Raw genomic sequence first — 25094 nt, 5'->3', positions numbered from 1 at the left:
GATTTGGAGTAAGGGGAGAAACAGAGAGGAGAGGAGGAAAAATCATAATCAGTACATATTATGTGGGAGGAAATATGTTTTCAATAAAAGGAAAAAATTATAAAAACAACATAGGTCTAGAGGTGAAATGAACTAGGTCATGTGTGGTTCCTGCTCCCCTGAGCTGTGCTTGGGAGTTCAGCTGATATGAGAAATAAATAGACAGTCAGGATGACAACACAGGGAAGCCCCTTGGGATGCTCAGTGCAAGTCTGTCTCTCTCCTTTCCGTCTTAAGATAATGTCCTGGAGAGGTGCTGCCATGATGGGAATGAATCCTGATTTTTACTGCAGCTTACATACCTCCTCAAAGAAAACAGATCTACAAGTGTTAGCCTCTCCTGTACTGTAACAGGTATTTTATAATTGAAGAGAGCTCAACAGTTCAAACCCTTCAGATTTCAGAAGGCATATTCCATAAGGACAAGGAAGGATTATATGAGGTGCATGATTTAAAACACAACTTCTTGGCATTCAGCAAAGTGGCAGAGCCCCTGATGTTCTCTCAGCATCTCATACTAACATCCTCTCTGTGTGCTGCGGTCACTGAGAGCAGACATTTTTCACAGGGGACCTGTTCTGAAACTCTAGTGATGTCTACCTTTCAATTTACATTTCCAGAGTCTTGCTCTGGACGCGCCACGGAGCAGCTCCTGCTTTTAAACCATGCAGGGGGCCAGCCCCAGGGTGGGATGTTCTTCTTTCTTGTCGGTTCTTCTTGAGGCAGCATTGGGGAAGAGCTTAGGTGGAGTGTAGGACTTTTTTGAGAGATTTAGGGTTGCTGTATAATAAAACGTTTACTTATCTAAGCCTAAATTACTATGCGTTGTAGCTGACCTGCCTTCTGAGATCCTCTGAGGCCAGAAACTGCAGTTTCTGGCACCTAGCACCTCTTCTTCAAGCCACAAAGGATTAAATAAATAGCCTTGTCTATCTCAGCAGGAACTGCTGGGCTCTAACTTTCAGCCTGCTAGTCCAAAGTTGAAGTCGCAGGAAGAGAAGACACTTAGATAAGGGATTATAGAGTTTATTACCAAGTTGTAAAAAAGTTTCCTATGCAAGCTATCTAAGGGGAAAAGCAGAAAGATCCTAAGTGGGGAAAGGCAAAAAGTCTTCTCTATTGATCTTAGCACGCTCATCTCTTTGTTCTCAGTACTTAGACATCTTTCAGAATACATGATCACGTGTTACAAAGTTCATTACAAGTTCACACAAATAATCAAATCACAAATTGAAATAGAAGTTTATTTACAACAGAGAATGTTTACATGCATATCCACTAGGGGTAATTATCTGGCTAAACATCCATCATCTCTCTCAGTTCAACAGGTTCACTGAAGGTTTAAAACCATAACTAAGTTATTAGTGAAGTTTTGTGTAGATAAACCCAGTCGATATTTTATCTTCTGTCCTAACACCTATAATAAATCATTAGTTCCCTTTTAATGACCTTTGGTTAATTGTTTTACAACCTCTTGGAATGTGCTCTGGGTAGGAGAAAGTCTGGTTATGATCTAGGAGCAACTGGTGACACTTGGGAGACTGACAGAGTTCTCATTGCAGCTTTGACTATCAAAAAAGGACCTAATGGCAGTCCCATTATAAAAGAGCTTAATAATCACAGATATAATCATAGGATCATCATTAAGACTTAAGTCATCTATTTGTCTATATAGCATCACTACAAGATAGTACATCTTCGTGGATCTGCAGAGATCTGCTTCAAAGGGGGTGTGCTCTTACTTAGTGATTGTTATCTATTTTTAATAATAACAGGAAAAGCATATTAATAACAGGAATCTTTCCTAAAATTAGTCCCTCACAGCCTTGCTTAATGAGAGCTCACCCGTCGCAGATTATATAATAATCTGAGGCAGGCCACTTCAGGATGATCACCTGCTAGTTATTAGCTTGTCCCATTATGGCTCCTGACAAAACCATTCATTTCTTATCTTTGTTTTTGGTTTTATTTAAATCTGTGAGCTGAGAGTGTAGGATGAAATTACATAGAAATATCTTTTTCTTGATTTCACTGTAGGAAAATAACATGTCTTGTTTGACACAAAACATCCCATTTGGTCTCTAAAAGTTTCTTGTAGCATTTGTTACAGCCATTCTCAGACACTGGGATGTTCAAGAACTTCTAACATCTACACTATTGCCCACAGCAAACGTGAAGAATTCAGAAGTGTAATGTGTAGGAATAGAAGGGAGTATAAATTACAGCAGGAAAGAGAAAACAGTCATATATTCATCTGAAGGCTATATTTCTTTGTTCCTTATTTATTTTTAATTATTTTTATACAAAATTAACAGATTTCATAATGGCATTCTTTTTTTTTTTTTTATGAATGAGGCAATTTATTAACCCAGCATCCTTTGTTCTAATGCTTCTTGTTGGCAGCTGCCACCTGTCCAGCGATCCTGTCCAGATCTCTCTGTCCCTGAGGTGTTAGCTTACGGCCCCCATCTTGGTCCTTTTCCACCATTTTCAGCCCCTCCAGGGCTTGGAGGACCCGGCGGGCCACACTCTTAGAGCCTCTGCTGAAGTGGCTGGGTCTGACACCATTTCTCTGCCGTCCTCCATAGATCTTGGTCATGGAACCAACCCCAGCACCACCTCGGAGGTACAGGTGCCGTGCTGTGGAAGCAGCTCGTGTGTAGAACCAGTTCTCATCATATGGGGCAAGCTCTTTATGTTTGGCCAGCTTGACTGTGTCCACCCATTCGGGGACTTTCAGCTTCCCGGACTTTTTGAGGAAGGCTGCCCGAGCTCTGACGAACTCCTGCTGGTTAACGTCTTTTACAGTAACTCCAGGCATCGTGCGGCCTCCGCGCTGCCAGCCAGGGGAAAGGGCCATAATGGCATTCTTGTTTAAGTAAAATCACTGTACTTGTTCATATTTACTCTGACTGTTCTCTCTCTCCCCCCATCCATCCTTCCCCTTCTTAGCCCTTCTAAATACCCATTTTCTTTTGTCATTCATTTTGGGAAGAATGAAGACTGGAACTCGATATACTGTGTCTCTCTAGTTTTAGCCTACTTTGTTAATGCCCTTGGGCTGTCTCCAGCTGTATTGGTTCTAGTTTCTCTTTTTAGTAAGTCATTATAAAGATCTTTGGGGATGATTGCCAAGATTCTTAATAGAAACTTGATAGCTAAACTAACTCCTGCTTGGAGCTGTGACTCTGCACTCTGACCTAGCAGTCTTGCTTTCAGACCCTTACCCCAGTGAGTTAGAACCTACATTCTCAGACAAGGCTACGCAAATCATAACAGCTGTGTTTATAACTACAAAGGGCATGTAGGAACTTTTGGAGGTGAAGTATACTATGGTCACATGATTATAGGTATTTGTCAAAACTCATAAAACTGGACAATTCAGAAAGTCAATTTTCCAGTATGTAAATAACATTACTTCTAAAATTAAAGGTATTTGTTATGCTACAGTTTGTATCTTTAGTGTCCATGAACGGTCCAGATGGCAAAAGCTTGGTTTCTTTAGTGTGATCCTATTGGAAGGTAATGGAGATTTAAGAGGGAGAGCCTACAGGAATTCTTTTAGTCATTGGAGTTGACCCTGTTAAAGAGACAGTAGAACTCTAGTCCCTTCCTCTCCCTTTGAGGTCCTGACTACAAGGTGAATTCATTATGAGTCCTTACCTGTATTTGCTGCCTCAACACAGACCCAGGCTCAGCAGGACTAAATTTTCTCTTAATTTTTTCAACTATTTGTATATATTGTGTCTGAGTGTGGGTTCCTGCACATGGGTGCAGGGCCCACAGAGGCCAGAAAAGGCCACTAAGTTCCCTGTACCTGAATTTGCTGGTGGTAGTTAAGTGCCCATGTGGGTGTTAGGAATCAAACTCATGTCCTCTGCAAGAGTATTACTGTGTTAACCATGATATTTAAGAGTTTTAAAGGGACACATTAGCTGGGCTTGGTGGCACAAACATTTAATTCCAGAACTTTAGAAACAGAGGCAGACAGATCTTTCTGTGAGTTTGAGGCTACCCTGATCTACATAGCAAGTTTCAGGCCAGCCATTGTTACATAGTGAGTCAGGGTCCTTCCTCAAAAGCAAGACAAAAGAGCAAACTGTAAACCAAAATCAAACAAAACTACATGACTGGAACAGACAGATTGTCAGAGGCAGCCAATTAGAAAACTGAAGTAAATATAGAAGTGATAAAAAGGAAAAAAAATATCCAAACAATTTGTTATAGTATCTGGCTGTGCTGGCTAGTTTTGTGTCAACTTGACATAAACTATAATCATCTGAGAAGAGACATGCTCAATTGAGAAAATGCCTTCATAAGATCAGGCTGGAGGCAATCTTGTGTTTTCTTCATTAGTGATTAATATGGACTGGTCCAGTCCATTGTGGGTGGGACTATCCCTGGGCTGGTGATTCTAGTTTCTACAAGAAAGCAGGTAGAGCAAGCCATGAGGAACAAGCCAGTAAGCAGCAGTGCTCCATAGCCTCTGAATCAGCTCCTGCCTTCAGATTCCCGAAGGCTTAGCTATGTCACACTGAGTTCCTGCCATTACTGCTTTTGATGTGGAACTGTAAGTGAAATAAACCCTTTGCTCTCCAGGTTGCTTTTGGCTGAGGTGTTTCATCATAGCAATAGTAATCTAATTAAAACACTGATTTAGACAAAAAATATTGGTTTTGGGTTGTGAATATTTCTTGGTGGTAGGTGCTCTGCCTTCATCTGTGAGGTTCCAGGTATGACACACACACTTCTGCCTATCTGTAAACACACAAACACACATACATACACATATACACATATATACATATATACACATATACACATATATACACACATACACATATATACATATACACATATACACATATACACATATATACACATATACACATATACACATATACACATATATACATATATACATATATATACACACATATATACATATGCATATACACATATACACATATACACATATACACATATACACATATACACATATATACATATATACATATATTCTTCCAACATTTGGGACAGGAGAGAGGAGGAAACCTAAGTATTAAAAAAATCTTTAAAAATTTTGTTTTCTTTTATTTTTATTATTATTATTTTATTTCATGAGTCCTACAAGAATTATTTTTTAATTAGTTATTTTCTTTATTTACATTTCAAATGTTATCCCCTTTCCCAGTCCCGACACCCAACCCAAAAATCCCATTCCTCCTCCCCCTGCTTCTATAAGGGTGTTCCCCCACCCTCTTTTATTGTTATTGATCATTTCATTCGTTTACATCTCAAATGATATCTCACTTCCCAGTTACCCCTCCACCAACCCCCATCCCATAATATCCCACTTCCCAGTTACCCCTCTGCCATGCCCCCATCCCACTCTGTCCTCTCCTCTCCCTTTTGCCTGTATGAGAGTGTTCCCCTGCCCACCCACACTCTCCCGCCCCACCACTCCATCATCCCCCTATGCTAGGGCATCAAACCTCCCTGGGACCAAGGGCCTCTCCTCCCATTGCTGTCAGGCAAGGCCATCCTCTGCTACATATGTATCTGAAGCCATAGATCCCTCCAGGTACACTCCTTGCTTGGTGGTCTAGTCTCTGGGAGAACTGGGTGGTCAGGCCAGCCTATGTTGTTCTGCCAATGGGGTTGCAACCCCCCTCTGCTTCTCCAGTCCTTCTGCCAGCTCCCCCACCAGGTTCCCTGAGTTCAACCTGATGGTTGGCTCCAAGCATCCACATCTGCAATGGTCAGTTGCTGGCCAGACCTCCCCAGGAACTGCCACTCCTATCCTCAAGTGCCTCTTGACCATGGCAACAGTGTTGAGTTTGGTGTCTGCTGGCATGATATATCCCCAGGTGGGGCCATTCCCTGGTTGGCCCTTCCTGCAGTCTCTGTTCCATTTTTTGTCCCTGTTCTTCCTTTGTATAGCAACATTTCTGGGTTAAAAAAAAAACTTTGAGATGGCCCCATCCCTTGACCAAGGGCCATTTGTTGTTCCAAATGAATTTGCAAATGTCTCTTTCTAACTCGATGAAGAATTGAGTTGGAATTTTGATGGGTATTGCATTGAATCTGTAGATTGCTTTTGGTAAGATGGTCATTTTTACTATATTAATTCTACCAATCCATGAGCATGGGAGTTCTTTCTATCTTCTGAGATTTTCTTCAATTTCTTTCTTCAGAGATGTGAAGTTCTTGTCATACAAGATCTTTTTCTTGGTTTGTTAGTCACACCAAGATATTTTATATTATTTGTGACTATTATGAAAGGCGTTGTTTCCCTAATTTCTTTCTCAGCCCTTTTATCCTTTGAGTATAGGAAAGCAACTGATTTATTTGTTTGAGTTAATTTTATACCCAGCCACTTTGCTGAAGTTGCTTATGAGCTCTCTGGTAGAATTATTGGGGTGGCTTATGTATCATACCATATCATATCATATCATCTGCAAATAGTGATAATTTGACTTCCTCCTTCCCAATTTGTATCCCTTTGATCTCTTTTTGTTGTCTGATTGCTCTGGCTAGAACTTTGAGTACTATGTTGAATAGGTAGGGAGAGAGTGGGCAGCCTTATCTAGTCCCTGATTTTAATGGGATTGCTTTGAGTTTCTCCCAATTTAGTTTGAGATTAGCTATTGGCTTGCTTTATATTGCTTTTATTATATTTAGGTATGGGCCTTGAATTCCTGTTCCCTCCAATACTTTTACATGAATGGGTGTTGTATTTTGTCAAAGACTTTTCCCACAATTAATGAGATGATCATATGGTTTTTTTTCCTTTGAGCTTGTTTACATATTGGATTACATTGATGGATATCTGTATACTGAACCATCCTTGCATCCTTGGATTAAGCCTACTTGATCATGGTGGATGATCCTTTTGCTGTGTTCTTGGATTCAGTTTGCAAGAATTTTATTGAGTATTTTTGCATCGATATCAATAAGGAAAATTGGTCTTAAGTTCTCTTTCTTTTTTAGGTCTTTTTGTGGTTTAGGTATCAGTGTAACTGTGGCTTCATAGAAAAAAACTGGGTAGTGTTCCTTCTGTTTTTATTTTATGGACTAGTTTGAGGAGTATTGATATTAGCTCTTCTTTGAAGGTCTGATAGAATTCTGCACTAAAACCATCTGGCCCTGGGCTTTTTGGGTTGGGAGACTTTTAATGATTGAATTTGTTTCCTTGGGGGTTATGGGGCTTTTTAGATAGTTTATCTGATCCTGATTTAACTTTGGTACCTGGTATCTGTCTAGAAAAGCATCCATTTCATCCAGGTTTTCTAGTTTTCTTGAGTATAGACTTTTGTATTAGGCTCTGGTTATTTTTTGAATTTCCTCAGTTTCTGTTGTTGTCTCCCTTTTCATTTCTGATTTTGCTAATTTGGGTACTGTCTCTGTGCCCTCTGGTTAGTCTGGCTAAGGGTTTGTTTATCTTGTTGATTTTCTCAAAGAACCAGCTCCTAGTTTTGTTGATTTTTTTGTATAGTTCTTTTTGTTTATACTTGGCTGATTTCAGCCCTGAGTTTGATTATTTCCTGCCTTCTACTTCTCTTGGGTGCATTTCCTTCTTTTTCTTCTAGAGCTTTCAGATGAGCTGTTAAGCTGCTAGTATATGCTTTCTCCAGTTTCTTTTATGGAGTCACTCAGAGCTATGAGTTTTCCTCTTAGCAATGCTTTCTTTGTGTCCCATAAGTTTGAGTATGTTGTGCCTTCATTTCATCAAATTCTAAAAAGTCTTTAATTTCTTTTTTTATTTCATCCCTGACCAAGTTATTATTGAGTAGTAGTTCAGCTTCCAAGTGTATGTGGACTTTCTGTTCTTTTGTTGTATTGAAGACCAGCCATAGTCCATGTCCAAGTATATGGTCAATTTTTGAGAAGGTTCCATGATGTGCTGCAAAGAAGGTATATTCTTTTTTTTTTTTTTTTTGGTTTTTCGAGACAGGGTTTCTCTGTATAGCCCTGGCTGTCCTGGAACTCACTTTGTAGACCAGGCTGGCCTGGAACTCAGAAATCCGCCTGCCTCTGCCTCCCGAGTGCTGGGATTAAAGGCGTGCACCACCACGCCCGGCCGGTATATTCTTGTTTTAGGGTGAAATGTTCTGTAGATATCTGTTAACTCCATTTGGTTCATAACTTCTTGTAGTTTCACTGTGTCTCTGTTTAGTTTCTGTTTCCATTATCTGTCCTTTGGTGAGAATGGGGTGTTGAAATCTCCTACTATTATTGAATGAGGTTAAATGTGTGTATTGAGCTTTAGTAGTGTTTCTTTTACAAATGAGGATGCCCTTGCATTTGGAGCATAGATGTTGAGAAATTGACAGTTCATCCTAGTGGATTTTTCCTTTCATAAGTATGTAGGGACCTTCTGCATCTTTTTTTTTTTTGAGTTTGTTCTCAGATTATCAATCTTTTTTGATAACCTTTGGTTAAAAATTTATTTTGTTGTATATTAGAATTGCTACTCCATCCTGTTTCTTTGGAAGATTTTCTTGGAAAAAAATTTTCCCATCCTTTTACTTTGAGTCTGTCTTTGACTCTGAGGTGTGTTTCCTGTGTGCAGAAAAATGCTTGAGTCTATTTATGTATCCAGTCTGTTAGCCTATGTCTTTTTATTGGGGAATTGAGTCCAGTGATGTTCAGAGATATTAGGGACCAATGATTGTAGTTTCCTGTTACTTTTTTATTTAGAGGTGGAATTATGTTTCTGTGTTTCTCTTCTTTTGGGTTTGTTGTGAAAAGATCAATTTCTTGCTTTTTCTTGGGTGTTGTTTCTCTCCTTGTGTTGGACTTTTCCTTCCATTATCCTCTGTAGGGCTGGATTAGTAGAAAAATATTGTTTAAATTTTGTTTTATCTTGGAATACTTCGGTTTCTCCATCTATGATAATTGTGAGTTTTGCTGGGTATAGTAGCCTGGGCTTGCCTTTTTGTTCTCTTCGTATCTGTATGACATGTGCCCATGATCTTCTGGCTTTTAGAGTCTTTGTAGAGAAGTCTGGTGTAATTCTGATAGGTCTGCTTTTATATGTTACTTGACATTTTTCCTTACTACTTTCAATATTCCTTCTTTCTTCTGTGCATTTGGCGTTTTAATTATTATATGACTGATGAGAATAATTTCTTTCCTGGTCCCATCTGTTTGGTGTTCTGTAGGCTTCTTGTATGTTTATGGGCATCTCTTTCTTTAGGTTAGGGAAGTTTTCTTCTATAGTTTTGTTGAAAATGTTTGCTGGCCCTTTGAGTTGGGAATCTTTACTCTCTTCTATATCTACTATTCCCAGGTTCCATTTTTCATTGTGTCATGGGTTTCTTGAATGTTTTAAGATAGGAGCCGTTTGCTTTTTGTATTTTTCTTGATTGTTGATGTCTTCTATGGTATCTTCTACCACTGTGATTCTCTCTTCTATCTCTTGTATTCTGTTGCTAATGCTTGCATCTATGACTCTTGTTCTCTTTCCATCTCCAGGGCTGTCTCCCTTTGGGTTTTCTTTAATGTTTTTCTATTTCTATTTTTTAGAACCTGGATGGTTTTGTTCAATTCCTTCACCTGTTTGATTGTGTTCTCCTGTGTTTCTTTAAGGGATTTACTTGTTTCTTCTTTAAGAGCTTCTACTTGTTTATTTGTGTTCTCCTGTATTTCTTTAAAGGAGTTATTTAAGTCCTTCTTAAAGTCCTCTATCATTTTCATGAAATGAAAGTTTAGATCTGAATCTTGTTTTAAGGGTTTGTTTGGGGGTATCTAGGACTTGCTATGGTGGGAGAACTGGGTTCTGATGTTGCTAAGCCAAATTGGTTTCTGTTCCTTATGTTCTTATGCTTTCCTCTAGTCATCTGGTTATCTCTGGTGTTATCTGGCCTCCTTGTTTCTGGCTAGAGCCTGTCCTTCCTATGATCCCGTGATTCTGGATGTGTCAGAATACCTGGGGAGTGGAGCTGCCATTGGTGTGTGTGCTGTGTAGAATCAGGTCCCAGCTCCCAGAGAGCCAGGTGGGAACTGGAAGGTGCCTGAGTGTCTGGGTGAGTAGGGAATCTCCTTCCCTGGGTTGCAGGGTCTCTGGGCAGGGTTTAAAGTCTCACATGTGTAGCTGCATGTGTCTGAATACCTGGGGAGTTGAACTGCAACTGGAGTGTGGGGTGTGTGGGATCAGGTCTCTGCTCCTGGCAGGCACAGGTGGGAACCAGAAGGCATGTCAAAACAATCTTGTTTTCCTGAGAAAATACGAGGTAAATATGTATGAGTTGATTTTTAGTCCCAGTATATAGCTATTTTTGACAATCCCCATCTCAAAAGACATATACACTAGGCAAACATGTCTATGTATTTAATTCTTCTGTGTAGTTCAAGGAAGGCAAAAGATTATTGTGATCATTAAATTCTGATGAACTTTCCCCCACCCCCCACACTGAGAATTGCCATTCTAAGGGCTATAGAGGTATATACATTTCAGAGTATAGTAAAATTTTCTTTCCCTTACCAACAGGACCCCGTTCTTTTCTGACTCTTTGGGGTCAGATGTGGATCACTCTGTAGTACTGGACATAGCTGGCTCATGTGCAGTAGAAGTGGTGGTGTCCCTTACCTCCACTGAACTGGGTATGCAGTCACGGTGTCTGCAGCTACAGTCTTGGGCCTTTTTTCTTCATTACCACTTCCTCAGCAATGAAACATTTCTGCAGCCACTAAGAATAGTTCACTGCACCCCTCATGGGCAGTCCACTAAGTGCTTCCCACATCCATCACAAACACTCCGTGTGTCTGTGAAGACCACTCTACCTACACTTAACAGATGAAGTGTGACCAAGCTAGGAAAGATCAGGTAGCTGGCCATGGTGCTTGGTGACACAAAGAAGCTAAGTGAAGCCTTTTGGCTTTGGGCTGTGCCATTGATTACGCTTCCCATTTGTCCCCATCCAAAACCACGTTGCTACAAATTGTTCATGTGTTGAATTCAGCATCATGGACCTTTTTATTATGCAGCCACAATCTTTTAATTTATTTTTGAATATAATTTTCCTCTAATACATATTTTTTCTTTTTTTTAATTTTTAATATTTTTATTACATATTTTCCTCAATTACATTTCCAATGCTATCCCAAAAGTCCCCCATAGCGCCCCCCACTTCCCTACCCACCCATTCCCATTCTTTTGGCCCTGGCATTCCCCTATATTGGGGCATATAAAGTTTGCAAGTCCAATGGGACTCTCTTTCCATTGATGGCCGACTAGGCCATCTTTCGATACATATGNAGCTAGAGACAAGAGCTCCGGGGTTCTGGTTAGTACATCATGTTGTTCCAACAATAGGGTTGCAGATCCCTTTAGCTCCATATTTTTTCATAGCACTTGGTTTAATTTGAATTGTTGACTATACAATTTCATTATTAAAAGTATCAATTCCCAGTCTTCTTATGGCAGAAATATTTCGAGTGTATTCAGTCACCTCCAGTATTCAACAGAGGAATAATTGGACCTCCTAAGTTTCCCAACATCTGCAGCTGTTAAAGTTCCTTACACATAGGGACAATACTTTCTAGTCTTTCTAAGTACTTTCAATTATTTGTGTATTATTTGCCATACCAAACACCATGTTCATGTGATATAGCTTCATTATTTTGTTTAGGGAATAATAACTTTCTTAAAGTCTATACATGCTCACTACAGATACAATTTTGCCCCCAATTATTTCTGTGCTTGATTAACTCCATGGATGTGGAACACACAAATACTGAAGTATGTTGAATATTTGGGTGGAGAGGAAGGCAACACTGATCCAAGGTTCCTTGCTTCAGATCCTTCCTACTATACTTGTGAATTCCCTAAAGTGTCTAGCTCTGACACTTCCTCTAGGATCTTGTCTGTGTGTTCAGTGGCTCCTGGAAAATGCCCCCTTTCCTCTAGGTCAATGTGAAGTGAGCTCGAGGATTGACTTTAATAGTAAATAATTCTAAACATTCTTACATGACAAGTATAATCCTCATTTTTTTAAATGCCTAAAGGAGTTGGAGAGGGCAGGAGCTTTTAGCTAGCTTCATTATATTGAGAAGCCAGGACTTGGTCTCAGCTGTATCATATCAACTAACTATTCTCAGGACGCTGATGTTGTCTGGAGAAGTCATTGTACCAGCTGACATTGACACCGTTTCTTTCTCACAAGTAGCTGTTCCTCCCTCTCTGCTCTGCCATCCTCTACTAAGAAGTACTGTTGTCAGTTATTTTGCTAGATTGATTTTCTTTCTTGAACTAGATTGCAAACTTCTTGAGTTACAAAGAAGTATAGAAAATGCTGTTAAACACAGCTCTACCTCATGAATCTAAGAGAAAGGCAGAGCATGACTAATTTAAAAAGCACGGTTCTACACTCTTCCACTCCTGCAAAAAGTGTATGTACCTGGGCACCTTACTTAGTTCTGTCCAGTTTCATGTACAAACCATAGGTACGATGCTGTGCCTGAGGGTGAGCTGAGGACCTGGCAATAAGTTTAGAATCTAGTCCCTAGTATACAATTCTGCTCCCTGATGTTTGCCACTTGGTAATTGAGTGCATATGACTATCTAGACCTTGGAACACTGATGCATGTAGAGGTGTATTTTGCGCAGATATGCCTTGAGAATTTAAGGTAACTGATACTCATTTGGCTCTCGATGAAGCTGTTTCTTCAGTGCATGCATAATTTCTGCTTCATGAGCATACTTACCAGGATTACAATAAAGCCACATTTATTAAAAACATTGAGTATGAGATAAAATTATATAAGTGGTCAAAACTATAATCTTTCTATATGAGAATGTTTGAGACAAAGATTACAAAGGGGTTCTGAATAAAATGAAAGGCAGGGATGATTTAAACCTTTCTACTCTATAAATAAAACCCTGGGATATCATATCCAGCTTTCTGTCTACATTTCTAATTTTACCCAATAAAATCTCTGAGAAAATCAATCTAGTTAAGGAAGTGTTCTCCTAAAATTCCCCATTCTGTTCAATCTTTATGCATCATACCCAAAATAACACCATTGCAGCATAAAGAAGCAAAAATGACCTAATTATTTGAAGAACCAATTCCTTAAAGAAAAAAAAAAAAAAAAAAAAAAAAAAAAAAAAAAAAAAAAAAAAAAGCCGGGTGTGGTGGTGCACACCTTTAATCCCAGCATTTGAGAGGTAGAAGCAGGCGGATTTCTGAGTTCAAGGCCAGCCTGGTCTACAGAGTGAGTTCCAGGATAGCCAGGGCTACACAGAGAAATTCTGTCTCAAAAAAACAAAAACAAACAAAAAAAGGAAAACCAAAAAAAAGAAAGAAAGAAAGAAAAGAAAAGAGAAGAGAAGAAAAGAGAAAAAGAAAGAAAGAAAGAAAGAAAAATGAAATATTCCCACTTCATAATTATGTAATTTATGTTATATCTTTTTGCAGAACACTGAGTGAATGGAGAGGTTTTATTTTGTTTTGTTTAATTCATGTTAAATATGCTTGGGAAGTCCATTATTTTATAAGATTTTGTATAGTAATAGAAATTGAATATATTATGCGCTCATGCACATACTTTTTTTTTTTTTTTCCTTGCTTGTTTTGTTGACACAGGATCTTCCTCTGATGCTCAGACTGGTACAAACTATTCTGTACAGACAAAGATGGCTGAGAACTTATGATCCTTTTGCTTCAGCCTCCTGCATTCTGGAATTGCAGTTGTGTGCCACTGTGCCTGGTAGCCCACACTTTTAAACAGCAGTCCTTGTCTTAGTGTCAAAAGACTTTAATAGGCTTTAGCATATGAGGGTTCTATTAAAAGTTTTATAAACTAATGTTTATTCCAGCCCCTTCTTAGAAAAAAAAATCTAATCTATTGAATTTTATAGCAACAAACTTTTGAGAGTGCCATGTAAGGCTGCTAAGTGATTGACATGGGTTGGTACTATGTGGACAACCGGGGCAACAGGACTATCAACTGTTTATCTTACCATGAGATTTCCTAACGTTACTCAAAATTCTTCACACTATAAAACTTAGGCATTGTTTATTTCTGGAACTTTCCACTTACTGTTTTTGGATCAAAACTGACCCAAAATTGACAAGCTGTGGAAAGTGAAATCATGGATAAACAGAACTACTATAAATGGGATTTTTGGAGACCATCTCTGCAGAATATTGTTGAAAAGTTAGTATTATCTCTTCCCACAGGTTTATGATGGGTGTAATTCAAAGGAATCTCATATTCTGAGTTAATTTTCTAAACAACAATGGCTTTTTGTTCTCCATATTTGTTTATGTGCCTCACTCATATCCCTGTGTAAGTGAGTGTGTGTGCAGGATGGGTTTTTCTTCTTCCACCATATTGGTCCAGGAGATAAAACTCAGGACATCAGGCTTAGCAGAATGTGCTTTTATCCACTGAGCCATCTTGTCATTCCCAAATCCCATATTTTTGAAAATATGTTTTTGTCAGTCCATTTAAATCTATATTGTCATTTATATAATACAAGCCTATAGTAGGATCAGAGAATTTGGGTCTTTAAATTTATAGACATCATGACTTAGAGTTTTCTAGAGTGTTTTTAGAGACTGTAGTCAGTCAGTGTGCTTAAATTTCCTGGTGGCTGTCACAGGATTCTTGTTCATACGCCCTTCTTATTAAATCATTAAGCATTGTTGCTTTCAGAGAGTGTGCAGGGTTTTATGAGCATCTATACTATAGGAAGGAGGGTGCAGTCTTGATTCACACCAGCTGCAAGGACAAAGGTTTCTCATGTTATCCTGTTCTGATTATTAGCTAGACAGTGTCACAGAACTCACTAGAAGGCATTATCCACAAAGTGATGGTTTACTGCAGCTGAAGGTCCAGATTACCATCTATGCAACATTCAAGAGGCTTCCACTGTCTTGCACCAGGGTGTGTCACTCTCCCAGCATCAGGATTTAATTGCCAACTTGAAGCTTACAGCAGTTCATCTTCTGGGTTTGCACTGTGGCTCTGTGATTGATAGTACAGATGTATAGCCTTGGTTTTGGGAGTCCACTGATACTGTATGGATCGAAGTCTTGTTATTGATTTCTCTAGTGTATCCACCCCAATCCTGAATTCATGAGGAATATGGTCAGCTCCCTTCCTGAGTCATATGGAAAGGTTATTACTCAAGACCTATAATGCAAGCAAAGATATTTCTATCAAGCATGATATTCCATTGGCACAGAGGGTAGGCCCAGAAGTGGAGGGCTATTCCTTACTGTATGTGGAGTGCATTCAAGCTGATGACTGCTTCCCATTCTGTCAAGGAAATTGATTTAAATAGTACCCTTGGCATTTTTCCTGGGTAACACTTTACAAGCTGGGACAACACTTGTTGAGGGTAATATGGATGAAATGGGACTGCTTCTCTCTAATGGGGATGGGGATTTCAGAGGAGTGGCAGTGATGTAGCAATGACCACATCCTGTATGGACACTAAGAGTCTTTTGCTTTTCTTGTCTTAGTAAGTTCTGTGCTTTCTGGGGACACTGCTTTAAGCTAGCTCCCCTTACTATTTTAAAGCAAAATTTACATGGATTGTTACTGTCCTCTTCAGATGATAATAAAACAAAAATGTCAAGAACTGGGTGTGGTGGTGCACATCTTTAATCCCAGTGATTGGGAGGCAGAGGCAGGAAAACCCCTGTGAATTCAATTCCAGCCTGTCCTACAAAGTGAGTTCCAAGCCAGACATGACCTTGTCTCAAAAAAGAAAAGCCTAAATACATTCTCAACATGAATAATTCACCTAGTTTGCATTTGTATGTGTGGAATTTCAAAACTGCAAATATTTAGTATGTTTTAGTGAATATTCATTATCTGAGCTAAAGCAACAATCTAGAAACAATCACTCTATGAGCCTCTGTTGTACACATATCTCAGACTTAATCTAAGTCTTTTATGTCGTCTACTTGTAGGCTTTGTTCTGGCTCATTTCCCCAGACAACTCTGGTGAAGATATTAGCGGACCCTACCTAATCTGAGTCATATGGAAAGTCATATGGTCCTTGTTGTCCCCATCCAGTGAATTCAGGAGAGGCACAGAGTGTAGCATAGAAGATAGGTAAAATATATTACAGCATAATACTAGATATATCAAAGGATAAGAATGGGCAGTGAGCAGAGGGGCCATTGTAGAAGAAAAGAGTAGACGGTGACCAGAGAGACCATCATGTAGGGCACACTCTTGTGGGGTAAAAGTGGAAAGTGGCATGTGGATGGATCATTGTAACAACCTACATGTTGAGGTTGGCTTTGTACTATTTTCAGAAGTCTCTTAGCTGGGCAGTGGTGCTGCACATTTTGAATCCTGTGTACTTTCAGGTGTGTGTCTGAATTTGAGGCCAGTCTGGTCTACAGAGCTGGTTCCAAGACAGCCTGGGCTACACTGTTGGGGCCCAGCCTCGACACAGGAATGTTGGAGCTCTCAACTGTAAGCAGGGATATCTGGAAGGCACTTAATAAATATACACAGACTACTTTTTGGGCACAAGCTGACAGGCAACTTTTCAAGGCTTAAAGTTTCTCCCTCTTCTCTCTCATTCTCTACTCTCTTTCTTGCTCGCCCATCCCTCGCTTGCCCATTCGATCACAGCTTGAGGCTGCACACACCCTGCATTCTCCTGTGCACTCTGCTTTGCTTGAACTCCCACACTCAAAAACACCTCTGTGCCTTCCCTTTTCACTCTCACACACACTCTTCACACACATCTCACACACATCTCACACACACACCACATGCACTCATTTCACTCACATACACACACTCCATACAAACCTCACATTCTCTCCTCACTCACTCTTCACATTCTCTCCTCACTCACTCTTCACATTCTCTCTTCATTCACTCTTCACTCACTCTTCTCATTCTCTTCACATGCTCTCCGCATTTGCTCTCCTAGTTGCCCTTCACATGCTCATACTCGCTCTCACTCGTTCTCTCGCCTTTTTCTTGCCTCAGACTTTTATTGATACTCCAAAAGCAGGTAGAAAAAAAGACATTGTATAACCTTGCCAAATCAAATTCAAAAGAATGACCATGTCCCACAAAAATCAAGAATTACAATTGTTCCCCAAAGTTTCAAGTTTCCCTATTCCCAGGCCTATAGTCAAAATAATAATAATAATTGCAAACTTACCATTATTTAAACTTTAACTTTTAACTTATTATACTTCAGAGCTCAGAGCTCTGATGCCAGCTACTTGCATTTTCCTGTGAAGCTCTAATGATAAATGACATGGGCAAAGCTGCCAGGCAGTGGCCAGAAAGAATCACGTTAACCCTTAACTCAACAGTTCCGCTAGCTTTCTGCTTCTGCACATTGCACCCAATGACTCTCCTAAGAGTCTCAGTGTTTTAACTTAATTATACTAATATAAGATTTTATATATTCTATACTTGCTTATCCAGGAACCACTCTCAAATGTTGTGCAAAACTTATTTTATAACTTCAATAGTTTTTCTTTTCCCCTTGGGGTTCCAATGTTGGCTCTATTTCATTTTCTAATAATTTCTTCAAATTTTCTTTACAAGTCAATCATTACTCTGAAACTACCATTGTAGTTATTACATTGTTTCCAAGATGAGAACACACAGCATGCACCTTAGCCATTAGGACAGTGCTGTGCTGTGCCCCATGCCTCAATTTTTAATTGTTTAAGAATTATTACAGCAGGGAACATCTAGTTTCACAGAATTTGCCAGAGCAGAAGGAGAAAGAAGTAAGAAACTTAGATACAATAGAATAAATATGCACACCAAGGCCACTGAAAATCAGTCATGCACAAATGAAATCTATACAGCTGTTGTCCAGGACTAAGGTTAGGAGAAATGAGAACAACTGTTTTTTACAAAGAACTGCCACAGGCGATTGAGATGTCTCCATCCTGGCCTACTGCAGACAGTCCCTTATTTCAGATGGCCAATCCCCTGGAGGAATATGTCTCCTGCTTCTCAGGGTCCCAGACACCATCCTTTTTTACAAGGAGCAGCTGCTGGTTTCTGAGTTGTCTCCATCCGGCCTACTGCAGGAAGTCCCTGTAACTTTTTGCTACAAAGCACTACACAAAGATACCCTGTCTCCAAAACAAACAAACAAACAAACAAAAAACAAACAAATAAAACAAAAACATCTCTTGAGCAGCCAGCTTTCCTGTAGAGTGTTTTGCTGTCTGGGTTATAAACAGGCTCATTTTAACTCTTAAGGGAGGGGACGATAGTATGGCATGTGTCTACTCAAGCTAGAGATAGAATTCAAATCCAATCCTTTTGACCAGTTCTTGATTTTACAGTCTAGTTGTAGTGTTTTGAATATGCTTGACCCAGGTAGTGGCACTATTTGTAGATGTGGACTTGTTAGAGTAAATGTGGCCTTATTGGGGAATGTGTGTCACTGTGGGTGTGGACTTTAAGACCCTCATCCTAGCTGCTTGGAAGTTAGTCTTCTGTCTTCCTTTGGTTGAAGATGTAGAACTCTAAGCTTTTCCTGTACCACCACATCTGTCTGGACTCTGTCATGTTCCTGTCTTGATAATGGACTGAACCTCTGAACCTATAAGCCAGCCCTAATTGAATGTTGTCCTTATAAGAGTTGCTTTGGTCATGGTGTCTGGTCACAGCAGTAAAACCCTAACTAGGACACTAGTGATTATGAGGCATCATCTACTGCTGATGATCTTCAAGTCTACTATCTAGCTACCTCAAAAATCATGTTAGATCCTCTGGGATCTAGCCCCTTTTCCAGATCCATCCCTGTACTAGTAGGCTCTTTCATCCTTCTCCTCTTCTAGGCATGTGACTCATGGTTGCTATAGTGCAGTTGATTTTTAAGTTTCTTTAAGGTTTCCTGAGGTCTCTAGATAACTGGTACTTCTTGTGCTCAGTACAGCCACTGGCTTCAACAGGGGCTTGCTTCCGGGTTTCACCTGGAGTCTGGAGCCTTGCAAAAGGCAGTTTCTTTCTCTTTAACCCTGCTTACATGCCTTGAATCTGAGCAGCATCCTTACATTTTGTATCTACTTCCCCACCTGCCAGATGGGAGTTTTCAGAGAACCTGATCTCCTTCTCTTGCCTATTTGTCTGGCACCTACTATGAACCTCAGCAGTGTCTGCCTAGCTCCTGCAGGCAGTGTCTCCCACACTTACCTGCAGCTTTTCTTCACTTCAGGTAAATGAAACTGTTTAGCCACATCCTGAGAAATGATTATTCCAAACTGTTGTTTTAACTTTTGAATTTTGAATTTTAATAGTACTCTGTGGAATTAAAATATGTCAACTATTTAAAAGTATCACTCCAATTACTGTGCATATTTTAATTAAATCTGAATATATTTATGGGTGTATGTACCTAGGAGAGATACAGAATAAATTTTGTTTATTCTAGTTTTTTTTAATATGGCAGATAGAACTCTCTCAGGGATTTGTATTAGATACGTGATTTTTCATAAAAGTTGTTTTACAAAGTTTTTGTTAAAATATAGGCCAAGTATTAACACTTAATTTGCAAGCCTTTTCAAAGCCACCATTTTAGCAAATACAAGCTTGTATCTTTCAGGTAATACTGATTTAATAGATAATACTTGGCTAATCCACATAAATTAATTGTTGGACAGAAAATTCATATAACAACAGCATCACCTTTCTGGATTAAGTGTAGAGCTCAGTACCTCAGTGTGAGAGGGTGTGGGCTAAGACAGTGCTCCAGGGCATTTAAGTGTGTGGGCTAAGACAGTGCTCCAGGGCATTTGACTGTGTGGGCTAAGACAGTGCTCCAGGGCATTTGAGTGTGTGGGCTAAGACAGTGCTCCGGGGCATTTGAGAATAGGCAAGAACATTTGATAAGGAATAGCTTAAGAATATTTTAAGATTGTAAATGAAGAAAATACCTAATTAAAATAAAATTAAAAAAAAAAAAAGAATATTTTAAGAGATGACCATGAAGGGGAAAAAGAAGCCCAAGAATTCAGAGGCAGGTTTCAAAACCAAGAAGACAAACAGGTGAAAATAAAGATGAAACTTTGACTGTCATGTCATATGGCCTTCTTTGTGTAACTTTAAAATCTGTCTTCAGACCTCTCTTCCAGGTCACATCTACAGCCTCTTACTGTCCTTGTGAGGCTGCCCCAAACTTAATGACCCAGAATGCCACAAACTTCTTATTCATTGACTGCATCATATTCTACACATGAGAGACAAGGTTACCACCCTCAGTGACCTTACAGTCTGTGATGGTTTGAATGAAAATGACCCCCATAGGCTCATAAGGAGTGGCACTATTAGGAAGTGTGGTCTTCTTGGAGGAAGTGTGTCACTGAGGGTGAGCTTTGAGGTTTCAAATGTTAAGCCAGGTCCAGTGTCACTGTATGTTCCTACTACCTGTGGATCCAGATATAGAACTCTCAGCTTCTTCTCCAGCACTGTCTGCCTTCCTGCCACGACAATAATGAATTAAACCTCTGAACTGTAGGTCAGTCCCCAATTAAATGTTTCCTTATAAGAATTTCCATGGTCAGGGTATTTATTCATAGCAATGGAAACCCTAAGACATGCAGCTCTACTGGGAGCCACTCCTCTGCTCCAGCTACTGTTTTTTACCCGGTAGCTTCAGAACATTCTTGGTATTCCTTCTCTTGAATTTATGTTCTTGTATCTTTTGCTTGATATTCATTATCTGTCTCTTCAAGAGTATTTTAATTCTCTGTGTATTATAGTGACCTACTCATTACTGTCTATTGAACATCTATCCCAGTGGCATTCAGTAAATGTTTGTTGAATGAATAAGAAGAAAAATTTAAAAGCTGGGCATGATAATATAGGATTGTAATTTTACTGCTTGGGAGGTAGACACAGAAGGATCAGGTTCATGGTCATTCTTGGCCACATAGGGAATTTGAGGACAACCTAAGCTATATGAAACCCTGTCTCAGAAAACAACCAATCAAAAGTATGCATAGGTTGAGTCACATATTGGTACTATGCTTAAGTGAAGATAGTACATGATTTCAACTGAAGTTCACTCCTTCCCTGTACTGTGACCTAGGCCCAGTTTACTCATATTCATAGACAATTGTGCTTTATGAGGGTTGGTCTTAAAATTTGATATAGACAGCATGACTTAAAATTATCAAGCCAAATACCTGGATTTGCCTGTTAGATGCCTCTTACTGCCCCTTGTCTTTTTGGATACTGGGAACTGAAAAGGACCACACTGTGCCCCTCCCCGCCAGTTGTAGACCTCACTGCCCCCAGCTCTGAAGACTGCAGCCTGCTTTCCTTTCTTGCATGTTAATAAAATATAGGTGAGTTTTGTTTCCTCAAGAAATTACTTGTGCTGAACCAAAATACAAAAGGAAATCAGTGACCTTGAATTATTCTTCTTTGTAGTGTGTTTGGGTGTCAAGGAGTCTTCATTTACATATAACGTTTCCCCAAGCAAATCATTAAAAGGAATCTAATATTCAAGTGTTCAACTCTAATATTTCAAATCTAGTTATGCCTTGTTTTGGATCTAATTTAGTTAGAAAAGTATGAGGGCCTGTAAACTAAAGTGTTATGCTGTTACTTCTCTGAATGACACTTAAAAATTAGATTTTGATTTCCTGCATAATTTTAAATATTTCAGGGAATTATTAGTACCAAGCATAAATGGTGTTTTACAACTTTTTTTCTTGCTTGTAGAGTTCCTGACAAGAATTCTGTACATGAGCAGGCTTATATTACTCATTATGATTTCAGCTGTTTTTCTCATTCAGCATCTAGAGCTGTGTGTGCTGGCTTTTTCCTCATTCAACATGTATTTTCAGGGCATTCACTTGATGTCAGGTGCTGTATTGTTCCAGGTGTCATGGAAGAGAGTAAAATTCTAACCTGACATTTAAAGATTTCTGGATAGTGGCTGAGTTAGAGTGAAAACCTCCACTAGGGTGAGGTCGGCTAAAAGACACTGCAGACATTATTCATGTCTAGAAATAATAGCACCTCATCTGCTATTTCTAAACTTTTGAATTCTTTTCACTTGTCAAAAGATAATTTTAGTTGTTTTGAAGAAGGGTCTTATGTAACTACTGCTTATTATTTACTAATTTGCTATTTACAGAGGGTCATTCTCTGCCGTGGACCCCATTTCACAGAAAACTAATAACTGCTTCTCTCTGCAGTGGAACAAATGCTGTCTTGCACACGGGGAATCTTACATTTTAATAGTTGCATACGCCAGGTTCACAGTGATAGATCAACTGTGATTGAGCTCAGCCTGTTGGAAATGTGGGTGGTGGAGGGGTTCAAGCATGAACTTCCAGTTGGAAGCCTGGGGCGAGGGAACAGACTCACCCTCACTCTTTATACTCTTCTCCAGATCTTGGAACTTCTGAGTGTAAAAAGAGAGAAACAAGGAGTAGAGGAAAACCAGGGAGGGGCCAAGGAGCAGGATGAGAGGTGGGAAGTGCTGGTCTGCTGGTAACCAAGGAAAAAAAAAATAACAAAAACCCCAACAACAACAACAAAAATGGAACAAAACCCATTGCAAACCACAAAGCTGGGGAGCAGGCAGCCTTAATGTGTTAGCTTAATTCCCAGGACAGAGAGCACCCTTAAAATCAGTTCCCTGGCTGTTATTGCCTGATCACAGTTAAAAATGCCAGGCAGCTGTTACACCAAACAGCATAACATTTTAATTCACAGGGCCCCATATTTTCTAACTAAACCTAGCCTGACTAGGAAAAGGTAGGGCTGCAAGTTCATCTTGTTCTCATCTGAAAAACTCAATGTAGTTCAGTGTTGGAGCAATACTGAGTCTTGCCACATACGATGATCAAGCCAGCTCAGAGTTCACAGAAACACCACAGTTCCTCCTGCCCTTTAGGATCTAATTTCGTTACCACTTAATGAGATAGTGTACTGGCTAGTTTTGTGTCAACTTGACACAGCTGGAGTTATCACAGAAAAAGGAGCTTCAGTTGAGGAAATGCCTCCATGAGATCCAACTGTAAGGCATTTTCTCAATTAGTGATCAAGGGGGAAAGGTCCCTTGTGGGTGGAACCATCTCTGGGCTGGTAATCTTGGTTCTATAAGAGAGCAGGCTGAGCAAGCCAGGGGAGGCAAGCCAGTAAAGAACATCCCTCCATGGCCTCTTCATCAGCTCCTGCTTCCTGATGTGCTTGAGTTCCAGTCCTGACTTCCTTGATGATGAACAGCAGTATGGAAGTGTAAGCAGAATTAACAATTTCCTCCCCAACTTGCTTTTTGGTCATGATGTTTGTGCAGGAATAGAAACCCTGACTAAGACAGAGGGTCATGCTAAAGTCACCAGTGTCCTTGATTTGGCAAGTATCCTGTATTTTCACCCCTAATTAGGGAGTTAACTCAAAGGTAACTGGAACTATTGTGATTACCTTTTGTTTTGTTTTGTTTTGTTTTTTGTTTTGTTTTGTTTTTGTTTTTTCGAGTCAGGGTTTCTCTATGTAGCCCTGGGTGTCCTGGAACTCACTCTGTAGATCAGGCTGGCCTTGAACTCAGAAATCTGCCTGCCTCTGCCTCCCAAGTGCTGGGATTAAAGGTGTGCACCACCACTGCCCGGCATGATTGCCATTCTTATGTATCTACACAGGTGATGCTTCTATGTGATTATAGAAAAATCAAGCCTGCTTTGGAGTGTCTACTTGCCAGGAGGAAAGTTCTTCCAGGTTTCTCATCTAGGAGTCTTACAGTCTCCTGTGGGAATATCAGTGGTCACCTTACCCTGTAACACTGACATCTAGCAGACTTTCTTTAGAGACAGAAATGTTGAGGTCTCTTTGGATTCCTGGACACTCATGATCTCATGCTCAGTTGGGAATGTATAATGTAGTTGCTCAGCTCCCTTTCTCCTTCCCAAACCCTACACTCTGCAAAGAATCAGAACAAGACCCTGAAAATAACTGTATGTTACACTACCAATGAGGTAGAATATTCCAGAAACAGAACAGATAGAGGTAGTAACATTATGCCATCTGGCAAAGCTGTTGGTCCAGATGGACTCACTAATGACTTCTCTAAAGTATTTAAACAGACCTTACTGAAAAACATGACTGGCATATTTAATTATCCCAAGTTAACAGGACTTGTGCCAGATAGAACCCTGCGTGCTTGAGTCATGCTTTTGCTTAAAGAGGAGAGAAAAGATGAATAGCACCAGAAAGCTGGGTTTTGCATAGACCCCTCATTAGTGAAACTTCTCATTAGTAAATTGTTGGGTTGCAGTCTTTGGAAGTACTCCGGTAAGACTAGCCATGTTGATCACATTCATTTTATCAGTAACAATTATACTGATGAGAACATCTGGGGCTGGCCTCAGACCTCCCTTCCTACTTCCTGCCACTGGATGACTTCTAAACCACCATATGCCTTCCTGTGACATATGCATGCTGATTTTTGTTCTGCACATTTAGTCATTTAATTTTACTTGAATCAAAGTAGTATAGACACAGAATCCCACATTACCCTTTCTATCATTAATCCACCATTCCAAAGAAACTCGTTTATTGTGGTTGTTCTCTCTGCCTCTTACCTCCAAGCCTCCAAACCATCTGCTTAATACAGCTTCTGATTGCCTTAGACATAGCTGGCTTCCTGCTTTTTGTTTTTTGGGTTTTTTTTTTCAATTTTTATTAGATATTTTCTTCATTTACTTTTCAAATGCTATCCCAAAAGTCCCCTATACCCTCCCCACCCCGCCCTGCTCCCCTGGCATTCCCCTAAACTGGGGCATATAAAGATTGCAAGACCAAGGGGCCTCTCTTCCCAGTGATGGCAGACTAGGCCATCTTCTGCTACGTATGCAGCTAAAGACACGAGCTCTGGGGGTACTGGTGAGGTCATATTGTTGTTCCACCTATAGGGTTGCAGACCCCTTCAGCTCCTTGGGTACTTTCTCTAGCTTCTCCATTGGGGGCCCTGTGTTCCATCCAATAGAAGACTATGAGCATCCACTTTTGTATTTGTCAAGCACTGGCATAGCCTCACCAGAGACAGCTATATCAGGGTCCTTTCAGCAAAATCTTGCTG

General features: G+C 39.9%; 1 protein-coding gene and 1 pseudogene across 2 annotated transcripts in view; one reads left to right on the top strand and one right to left on the bottom strand.

Annotated features, from left to right (window-relative positions):
* Eml6 (EMAP like 6) overlaps window positions 1-25094 on the top strand; it is a 272708-nt gene that overhangs the window by 73941 nt on the left and 173673 nt on the right. The window lies entirely within an intron of this gene.
* LOC110305610 lies at window positions 2372-2887 on the bottom strand (annotated as a pseudogene). The gene has a single exon (XR_002379174.1). The product of XR_002379174.1 is annotated as a 40S ribosomal protein S19 pseudogene (transcript).

This window comes from Mus caroli, chromosome 11 (assembly GCF_900094665.2).
Source record: "Mus caroli chromosome 11, CAROLI_EIJ_v1.1, whole genome shotgun sequence".
Lineage (NCBI taxonomy): Eukaryota > Metazoa > Chordata > Mammalia > Rodentia > Muridae > Mus > Mus caroli.
This window is presented reverse-complemented; position numbering and strand designations above follow the sequence as displayed.